Source organism: Nannospalax galili, unplaced genomic scaffold (genome assembly GCF_000622305.1).
Source record: "Nannospalax galili isolate Female #2095 unplaced genomic scaffold, S.galili_v1.0 scaffold561, whole genome shotgun sequence".
Taxonomy (NCBI): Eukaryota; Metazoa; Chordata; class Mammalia; order Rodentia; family Spalacidae; genus Nannospalax; species Nannospalax galili.
Window position 1 is genome coordinate 213,952 of NW_008344825.1, and position 10,768 is coordinate 224,719.

Consider the following 10,768-nt stretch of genomic DNA (forward strand, 5'->3'; position numbering starts at 1 on the left):
CCCACTTTTTTTTTCTTTTTGAAACAGACTCTTGCTATACAGCCCAGACTGACCTCAAACTTGGCTTTCTCCTGTTTTAGTCTCCCTAGCACTGGGATTACATGACCACCATGGCTGGCTCTCCCTGCTCTAGGCTAAGGACTGAACCCAGAGCCTTCTTCACGCTACATGAGTGCTTGACCACCAAGCCACACCCCAACCCACTTCTTTATTTTATGACTAAGATTCTTTCTTTCCTCCACTACTTTTAGGAATATATCATCCGGGTACAAAGAGGAATTTCTGTGGAAAACAGCTGGCAGGTAAGCATTTTTTTGTCTGTTAGAAAAAAAAAAAATGTTTAAACTTTGGCCAAAACTCGGTCTCCAAGTATCTAAAAATCTGGAAATCAGAATATTCATGTATTATAAATCATGTTTCTTTTAAGTATGTAACCCTTTTGCTTTTAGAAAATTAAAAAAAAAATTATGTATGAGTGTATTGCCTGCATATATGTTAAGTGTACCTGTGTCATGCAATGCCCACGGAGGTCAGAAGAGCGCATCAGATTCCCCTGGAACTGGAGATTTCGATGATTGTTAACCACCATGTGGGTGCTGCGAGCCGAACCTTGGTCAGTCAGTGCTTTTAAACACTGAGCTATCTCTCCAGCCCCTAGAAAAATTAATTTTTAAAAATATTTTATTATTTTTATTTTATGTATATGAGTATTATGCCTGCATGTGGGTAAGTGCACCTGTAGCATGCAATGCCTGCAGAGGACAGAAGAGGCTGTTGGATACCCGGAACTGGAGTTACAGACAGTTGTTAGCAGCCATGTGGGTGCTGGGATTCGTACCCGGGTCTTCTGCAAGAACAGTCAGTGTTCTTAACTGTTGAGCCATCTCTCCAGCCCCTAGAAAAATTATTTTTAATTATGCGTATATGTGTTTGAGTGTGGGTTTGTCTATATGAGTGCCGTGCCCACAGAGGCCAGAAGAGTGAGTTAGATCCCCTGGAGCTGGAATTACAGGGAGATGTGAGCTGCCAAATATGAGTGCTGGGAACCAAACTTGGGACTTTTGCAAGAGCAATATGTGCTCTTAACTCTTGAGTCATTGCTCCAGCTCTAGGCCTCTAGCATTAAGACATGCATTATAAAAAGCTTTTCTGTTCCTAGCAGCTTGATTAAATTGTATATGGTGCTACCAGGAAGAGTATCTAGAAACTTATTCTCTAGCTAAACCCAGAAAGTTACAGCTGAGAGGGTTACAGGTAAAAAGTGTCCTAAATATTGTACAGTGTGGTCACTACATTTCATGGACACCCAAGTCCACTGTGGGCAGCTCCTCCTCCATTGTCCTTCTTGAGGTCTTTGACTCTGCTTTTCATCAGTGCTGACCTCAGAGAGAGCTAGGCCATTCCCACCTCAGTTGGATTGCAGGGGGTAGCTGAATTCTGTATGGGGCCCTTTCTTGTTTTAGTAATTACGTTTGCCATCCTACCACTTCTAAAAATCTCACCTTGTGCTTTACAGCCTCAAGCCTTGGCTTTCAGCTTAGGCAGTCTGACCACAGTGGCGCAGAATTGGTCTTTTCTTTGCCTAGAGTTTCAAACTGCTTTTTGTTTGAATATTTATTACATTTACTATCTGTTGAGTATTTATGAAGTTTCAACACTGATTTAAGCACATTATTTTACTCTTTGAAACTATTTCTCTGTAACAGTACTGTTCCTGTTTTACATTGGCGAGATCAGTAACAGTCTGAGGTCACACCTAGACCTTTAGTGGAACAGAGATGAAATTTGCATGTTTTCTATAGTTAAGCACTAACCTACTTTGTGCTTTCTTATTGTTGGGGGTGGATTCACATATAACTTTTTTGATGTATTTGGCAAGCAATGTTGTATCAGAATAATCAAGCCTAGATAATAGTTGTCTAAACTATGGGGCTGGAGAGATGACTCAGTGATTCAGAGCACTGACTACTCTTGCGGAGGACCCAGGTTTGATTCCCAGCAGGTAACATAGCAGGTAACAACTGTCCCTAACTCCAGTTCTCGGGGATCCGATGCCCTCTTATGACCTCTGTGGGCATTGCAAGACACGGGTGCCCATTTTTGAAGGCTATACACTCATTACACATGAAATAAAAATAATAAATTAAAAATATTTTAAAAATAATTTTCTAGGGGCTGGAGAGATGGCTCAGAAGTTAAGAGCACCAACTGCTCTTGCAGAGGACTCAGGTTCAATTCCCAGCACCCACATGGCGGCTATGAACCGTCTTTAACTCCAGTTCCAGGGGAATCCAAAGCCCCCTTCTGACCTCCACAGTATTGCACGACATGGATGCACTCACATACATACAGGCAATACACTCATATACATAAAATAAAAATAATAAATATTTTTAAAAAAGTTTTCTAAACTATTATCTAAGTCTACTGCATTATAAGCCTGGGGCTTCTTGACAAAAAGGGACTTTTAGGCTCCAACTGAACTAAATTCTCTTTAGATGGGGTTCTAAGTAGTATCCAGGTGATTCTTCTGCATACTAATATTTGAGAACCACTAATAAAGTCAAACTATTCAAAAGCAAAATGATTTCCTTACCCCAGGCTAGTAGGATTTGGCTGTGTTCTAATCAGCAAAGACAGTATATAGACAGTGGAGGAGGACTGTCAGCCAAGGGGTGAGGCAGCCCTACCACAGGTACAGTTGTAGGGGAGGTGGCATTTTAACTGGGTGGAGTTTTATCCCTGATGGAACAGATGGCCTCAAAATGATCCACTTCCTTTTGTTTTCATTTAAGCTCAGTAAAACTTTGTTTTCTTTTTTGTAAGTCATTAATCCATCTCTCCATGTGCTCAGTTAATAGGAAAGATATTCTGTCCTGAAAAACAAAATCCAAAACCTTTTTCTGGTTTCAGTCGCTTATGTGTGTTGATGCCCATTTTCTGCAGCCCAGCCAACCTCTGGTTACTGCTAGGTCCACTTTTTGGGCCTGTTGAGTCAAGCAAGGCAGCACCAGGACGCCTTTACTCAGCACAGGGCTCAGCTCTAGAGTGTCAGGAAATACCAAGTCAGGAAGGTGGAAATTGCTATCTTTGCCGAATCAAAACATCACTGTCTTGTCTCTTTACAGATTGTTAGAAGATACAGTGACTTTGATTTACTGAACAACAGCTTGCAGGTAAATGTTTCAAATCTCTAATGACATAGACACTAATTGCTTATGATGTCTTGTTGATTAGAAGTGGTATGTTTCTCAGTTTTCCATTATTATAATACCTCAGATAACCAATTTATCAAGAGGAAAGGGCTAATTTAGCTCATAGTTTGGGGGTTTCAGCCCATGACTGTGGCAACATCATGGTGGGAATGTATGGTAGAGGAAAACCATGTATGTGTGGCCAGAAAGCAGAAAGAGAATGGAGAAAGGGTGCAGTCCCCTTCAAGGACACATCCCAATAACCTAAAGTTCTGTTCATAAATATCCCATGGCCTTCCAGTAGCACCACTGTGGAGACCAAGCCTCTGACACCTAATGGGCCTTTGAGGGACATTCAAGATCCAAACTGTAGCGAATGGCAATATCATGAGTTTAAAAATTAATAAATTTCCCTGGCAAACTTCATACTTTAAACAGATGATGTGTGACTCTAAAAAAAAAGTTCTGCGAACAAACATGTGATTTGTAATAGTCACTTTACAACTAAATACCTTTGTGACAGACTGTGTCCTCACCACAGTCATAGGTGCTGATAGATTACCTTCTTTTGCAGATTAGGACTGACTATACAGGTTGCTAGAGTTAAGTAGATGGTGCTGGGACTCTCTTCTGTGTTTTTTGGGCTGTGCAGTAAGCACTGCAGATCAACATTAAACAGTAACAGTAGAGACTTAACCCTTTACTAGTTTATTTATCTGAAGTAGGCATTTATTTATTTATTTATTTATTTATTTATTGTCTTTTTGAGACAGGGTCTCCCTGTAGTCCCAGCTGACCTGAACTCACTATGTAGACCAGGCTGGCCTTGAACTCACAAAGATCTACCTGCCTCTGGCTCCCAAGTGCTGGGATTAAAGGCGTGTGCCACCACGCCCAGCTTGATTTTTTTAATGTATTTATTTTTATTATTATTTTGTGTGTGTATGTGTGTGCCTGCATGTATGTAAGTGAGCCTGTGTTGTGCAGTGCCTGCAGAGGTCAGAAGAGGACATAGGATTCCCCTGGAACTGCAGTTACAGATGGTTGTTAGCTGCCATGTGGGTGCTGGGAATCAAATCCAGATCCTCTGCAAGAGCAACCAGTGCTCTTAAAGGCTGAGCCATCTCTCCAGCCCCTTAATTATGCATTTCTAAATCCATTTGATTTAAATGTTCTAACCCAGTGTCCATAATCAAAAAAAGGAAGTGCTTCAAAGGATTTGTCTGAAAATACAGCCAGTGCCAGAAGTGATTGAAGGCTCCTAGAGAAGCTTTGATACCCTCAAAAGATCTGGCCATGCCAACCATTTTCTTGCAGCATATTGGTCTTCAAGTGCCATGGATTACTGAAGACTCTGGCCCATGTTATTCCTCAGATTTGAGTGGTAATAGAAACTAACCCTTTCAATCTGAGCCAGAGTGCTTAGCTGATGATCAGATCTGCTGGGAGGTAAAGGACTGCTCCCTTCATTGGCAAGTTAGCCATCACATATATTCTGGGTGACCTCTGATGTTGTCCACCAAGGTCAGGAGGAATTCTGCGTGGAAGGAAGCCCTTTATAAGGCCATGTTTTGTCAGACCAGAAAAAAGCATTGTTAGGTTCCAGTTTTTAATGTTATTTACTGCTAAAAGCATGAGTACTTTTTCTTCTGTAATTGGCCTACGAATCTGCAGACCAATGCGTAATTATGTAATTGCTGTGTTTGTCATGCGTTTGATCCATGCTGTATTTAATTTTTTTTTTTAAGGACTGAGGATTGAACCCCAGAGCTTACACATGCTGGCAAGTGCTCTATCACTGAGCTCTATCAGCGCCTATCTTTTTTTTAGTTTTAGTATTGCCAGTTTGAATCTCTAGTTAATAAACATGTTGACAGAGATTGAATTTTCCTTATTGATGGGCTTCCTTGGTTTCTTTAGTGGCTTTTAATAGCTTATTCTTTGCACTTAGACAAAAGCCAGGCACCAAGTGCAGTTTGTTCCAGTAGGAGGTTTTCCCTTTACATTCCCTCATGCAGTGGTCCGTGTGCATTTTCACAGTGGTGGATGCATTTGGGGAATTAACACTGAGTCTACTATGAATTTCTACCTTTGTGCCCAAATGAACCTTTGCCCAGTATTAGAGAAGGGGGTGTGATCATTGTGCAATATCTTTTTGCTATGACTAAGTAAGAATTATGGGATAAATAATTCTAAAAATTGAAGTTGCTTAGAGCTGGCCTTTGAGACTGGGGTAAGAGTGTAAAGAGAAGGGTTTCACCTTCTGTTTTCTTACTATGGGAATATAATGTTGAATCTCTTTGACTTCTCAATTTTGGCTTATTTACTTTTTATTTATTGTTATTTTTTAAGACAGGGTCTTGTCATGGAGCCCTAACTGGCTTAGAACTTAGATACAGACCAGGCTGGCCTCTGCCTCCCAAGTTCTCGGAATCCAGGTGTACATCATCATAGAATAGTTTTGTTTTGCTTCAGTGTAACTGTCCTTTGTAAAATTGGCACTTTCAATGTGTATTTTATTTTAAGTGCAAATATCTACGTGCTGTACTTGTCTGTGGAAGGTTTATTTTTTGAGACAGGGTTTCACATAACCTAGGCTGGCCTCCAACTCACTATGTAGCCCAATGTGACACTGAACTCCTGATCCTGCCTCCATCTCCCAAATGCTGGGATTGCAGAAATGTGTCACCACATCTCGCAGTGGGATGTTTTCCTTAATTCAAGTAAACAGAAGAAAGCACATGAAGGTTTTTGGCAGCAAAATAATTTCAAAACAGTTTCCATAAAATAGACCAAAAAGACTCCCAAACCACAGAATGAAACTGTGACCATGGTTTTGAGTATCTGATTACTCTCTAAATAAATGAATTCCTACTGAAGAAAGAGAAAAGTAGTCCTTGTATGGAGTGGGTCTGAGTCCCACAGGAATATACTGTAGTGAAAATGACAATGTAGAATGTGAACTTATAATTATATGAAATATTTAGGGAAAAAAAGATTGGAAGGAGTTACTCCAAAATGTTAATGATGGTGATCCCTACAAGTTGCCAAGATTATGGGTTATGATTTTTTTTCTGGTTCTTCATAATGTTTGGCACTTTCTAGTTCTGCTCAAACTCATGTAGAAAAATAGGAAAAAAGTCTATGTTTTCCAAATTCTTATGGTGATCATATTTCACAGAAACAATAGAAAACCCAGTGCCTTATTTTAAATAAATGCAGTATCAAATTAACAGCCATCTAGGGAGACACAGGATGCAACAAAGAAAAAGATAAGGACCAGGTAGTCAAGTTGCTGAGAACTGAGCAGAGAGAAAGAACCTCAGTTTGTCCTTAGACCGGGAAGACCCAGACTTTGGCCTGGTATTAGACCCTGGGTCAGTCATTCCTTCTCTTAGGCCCCATTTTCCCCTTTTCAAATGAAGAGTTTGAACTTGGTGACTTCTGAAGTCTCTTATATAGTACATGTGTTTTATGATTCAAATTTTACTGACTATTGTTGACCTTAGAGAACTTATTGTGTGCTGAGATAAATTAAGGATTTGTTGAAAGTTTAGTACTTTCTAGGACACTTACTGGCATATGATTGAAGGTAATTTGCAAATCGCTAAGATCTAGTAATGGAAAGGGGCAAGGAGAAACGAGCAGTTTGGAGGGTTTTCTTCCAGATAAAAAGTAGTTTCCCGTAAACTTCAGTACAGTTTGTTCTGTAACTTACAAACTTCTAGCTTCTGTGAGGCCAGAGGATGGGTTTCAGTCTCCACCTTGGGGCACATCCCCCTTTGCATTGCTGCTCTGAAGTAGTTGTGAATGGACCTCAGGAGACTTCTCTACTGGCTTTGTTTTCCCCTTCCCCTTCTATGTCTTCACAGGAGCTCAAGAAGGGAACACATAGGGCACATGAAAGCAGAAAGTTACGGCTGTCTCTCTGATCCTAGGAGGCAGTTCAGTGGTTTGATTCCCCCCAATAAACTTCTGTCCCCCACGAAGGTGTCTTGGGCAGTGGTCTTCACGCACGTTTCCATACATATAGTACCAAAAACCCAGGAGGAATGCCTGGTTTTTCTAAGATCAGGTTCCTCTTTTTACTGAACCAAACTGCTGACCAGACACTCCTGCCTGTGATATGGACCGTGGACCATTTTGCCTCTGCCAGCTCTGTCCCGCTTGCCCTCTGACACAGTTTGGGACAGAATCAGTGAGCTAACCTTATGATCAGTGAACCAGATGCTATTACCACATTCCCTCAGGTCTCCTACCACCACCTGCTCACCTGACCCTGCACTTCAGACTGATGTTCCAGCCTTTTGAGACCACCTCTCTTTGCCAACATCCCTGTCCAGCAGGAAGTAGCTAAAGAAAGATCACTGTCGCCCCTTCTATCAATAAAAGGCTGGAATGTTAGGTTGCTGACAGACTCCTAAAATGGCGGGTCCAAACTTAGCCTGGGAAAGTCCCTCTGCTTATCCAAAGACCAACCAATCCCAAGCTGAACTGCCCAGCCTGCATCATGGAAAGTTACCCAAGCACCTAATTGCTAATAGAATATGTCTGACTTCTGCTGCTGGCTGCTGCCTCTCTGATCCTGGGGGACAGTCCAGTGGTTTGATCCCCCCAAACAACAACAGCAACAAACAACAAAAAAAGGAAAGGGGCAAATTACAAAAGTGAGGCTATGTCCTGCCTTGAAATCGCCAGTGTGACGGTATCTAGGGCATCAGTGGCTTACTGGCTATACTCTGTGTGCTAGGATTCTTTTTCCCTGCCCTCTAATTAGTCTTTGGAGTTCTAAAGTTTATAGTCTGTACCAGGAATATTGTAGAAGTCACAGGAGAGAGCCAAAGCAGGAAACAAATGTCTCTTGATTGCTAATCTTTTTAAAAGATAAGGTTTAAAAATTAGCACCCATTGTAATTTTAGTTCTTGGGGATATTTATTCCTCTCTGACATAGCAGGGACAGTATAATCACATCTCTTGGCAAAAGAAATACGATTTGGGAGAAGTGATAGGATGCCTGGGCAGATCAGTACATTTTCCTTGTATGAAATGAAGTTTGAAAAAGATTGGGGTCTGAAGAAATGGCTTAGTGTGTAAAGTGCTTGCTATGCGAGTGTGAGGACTCAAGTTCAAATCTCTAGAACCCACATAAAGCCAGGAGCAATAACACATACCTATAATCCCAGTGTTCATACAGTGAGATGGGAGGCAGAGACAGAAGAATTCACAGCTCAAGGATCGGCTGGCCTGGCATATGCAGCGGGAAACAAAAATACCCTGTTTCAGACAAGGTGGAAGGTGGTGAAGACTGTTACCTAGAGTTGTCCTCTGACCTCCACATGTGCGTTATGGCATGTGCACTCCTGTGTATGCACACAAACACACACACGCACATGCATGACACACACCATGTACATGTAAGAAAAGAAGGGAGGGAGAGATGGAGGGAAAAAGGAAGAAAAAAGAAAGGAAGAAAGGGTAAAATGTATTGGTTGAAGCTTGGTGTTCTCACTATTCACAACAGACATTTTGGGCAGGGAATGTAGCTCAGTTGGTAGAATGCTTGCCTAGCATGATTGAGGAACTGGGTTCAGTTCCCTAGCACCACATAAAATAAGGCATGGTGATGCACATGTACAGTCCTGGCACTTGGGAAGTAGAGGCAGGAGGATATCCTTAAGGATATATCAAGGTCATCCTCAGCAACTTAGAGAGTTCCAGGCTACCCTGACTCAAACAAAAAGACATTTTATCAAATTCATTCTCATATTCTACTGTGAATGGAGGAAAATAGCCAAAATATTGAGGGTTTGAATCCAATGCCTCCATTTGGGATGATGTAGGATTTAGTTGGTGCTGTTATATGGACCATGTAGGCAAATCTGTTCATAATAGATAATGGTAGATTTTAAAGCCTTGTTTCATAAGCAAAAGGAATTTTCTTTCTTCTGTAGTTTAGAAAGAATAGGAAATGAGTATTGTAAACATCTCATAGTAGAGAATAAAAATTAGCAACCTGAGCTTGCTAGCCAGTATATAAGAATCACTTTGGAGTTTTCTTTTTCTTTTTGGTCTTTTTGAGACAGGGTCTCCCTGTAGCCCCAGCTTGTCTGGAACTCGTTATGTAGACCAGGCTGGCCTTGAACTCACAGAGATCCACCTGCACCTGCCTCTGTCTCTGGAGTTCTGAGATCAATGGCGTGTGCCACCATGCCTGAAGATATGGGAAAATTTGGCATTTTCATGCCCCCATGTGTATGTCCTATATTTACACAAAATATCCGTGGGTATATTAAAAAAGGCTATATTCTGCAATTTCATAAACTATATTTCTAAGGATACACCAGTTATATTTTAGACTGTGTTACTCTTTAATACTTTCTACTCCTGAGCAAAAAATTCAAATAGTCATTGGTTTGCTTGTGTAATAGCTGACTTTGTTCTAAGTATGCATTTTATTTAGCTAATAAACTGCAATCACTTCTTGAATTTTTTTTAAACTAAAATTAAGTGAAGAAACTTCAAGTAGTTAAAGCTTAATTGTTTTTATAAGGAAAATGACCTGAAATTTAGTGTTTTATCTGGCAATGAATTATGCTTTGATAGAAAATGTATACTAATTGTGTCTGGCATATTTTCATTATTATGTTGGAGAACAGGCAACTTAGAATTGTTGGCCAATCTCTTTTTTAAAATTACTGTTATCAGGGCTGGAGAGATGGCTCAGTGGTTAAGAACACTGGCTGTTCTTGTAGAAGACCCTGGTTCAAATCTCAGCACCCACATGGCAGCTAACAACTGTCCATAATTCCAGTTCCAGGGGATCTGACAGCCTCTTCTGTCATCCGCAGGCATTGCACGACATGGGTGCACTTACCTATGTTCAGGCAATACACACATATAAAAATAATAACTAAAATATTTTTAAAAAATTACATCATGTCTTATATCAAGTCAAGGTATTCGTTTGGCTGAACATTGTTGCTTGAAAAAAATCTAGAGTGGAACCTAAGTTAGATTTGCCTATGTGAGTAGCTTACATTTACATTGCATCTTTTTCTGAATTCAAGATGCCCCCCCCCCTTTTTTTTTTTTGAGACAGGGTCTCCCTGTAGCCCCAGCTGTCCTGGAACTCACTATGTAGACCAGGCTGGACTTGAACTCACAGAGATCCGCCTGCCTCTGTCTCCCAAGTTAAAGGCGTGCACTACCATGTCCAGCTAGATGCCCTTCTTTTTAGATCTTACCCTCAGTCAATATCCATGCCACTTGGACTGCTTTTTAAAAAAAAAAACAAAAAACAAAAAAAAAACACAACAACAAAACCCCCCAAAACAGGTGTCAAACAGCACTGTAGCTTTGAAAGTGTCACTTTGAAAGTGACTTTGCTCACTGAATTAAAATGCAAACCTGATGCTTTATTTTCTAAGCTTAAAAATAGACTCAGGTATTTTAAATGGAAAACATCATGGATTAAGCACCTGAATTTACGTTTTCTTCCTCCCCAACTTCTGTAAACAGTAGTGAACTGAACACACACACACACACACACACACACACACACACACACACACAC

General features: G+C 40.7%; 1 protein-coding gene across 11 annotated transcripts in view; it reads left to right on the forward strand.

Moving 5' to 3' along the window:
- Window positions 1-255: 255 nt before the first annotated feature.
- Window positions 256-10,768, forward strand: part of Pxk (PX domain containing serine/threonine kinase like) — a 51,709-nt gene continuing 41,196 nt past the window's right edge. For 10 of the 11 annotated variants that reach the window (XM_029567387.1, XM_029567388.1, XM_029567389.1 and 7 more), the window contains exons 1-2: window positions 256-302; window positions 3,129-3,176. The gene's annotated coding sequence lies outside the window, so the exon portion shown is untranslated. The remainder of the gene's footprint in view (window positions 303-3,128; window positions 3,177-10,768) is intronic. The other variant, XM_029567390.1, reaches the window with a different exon arrangement.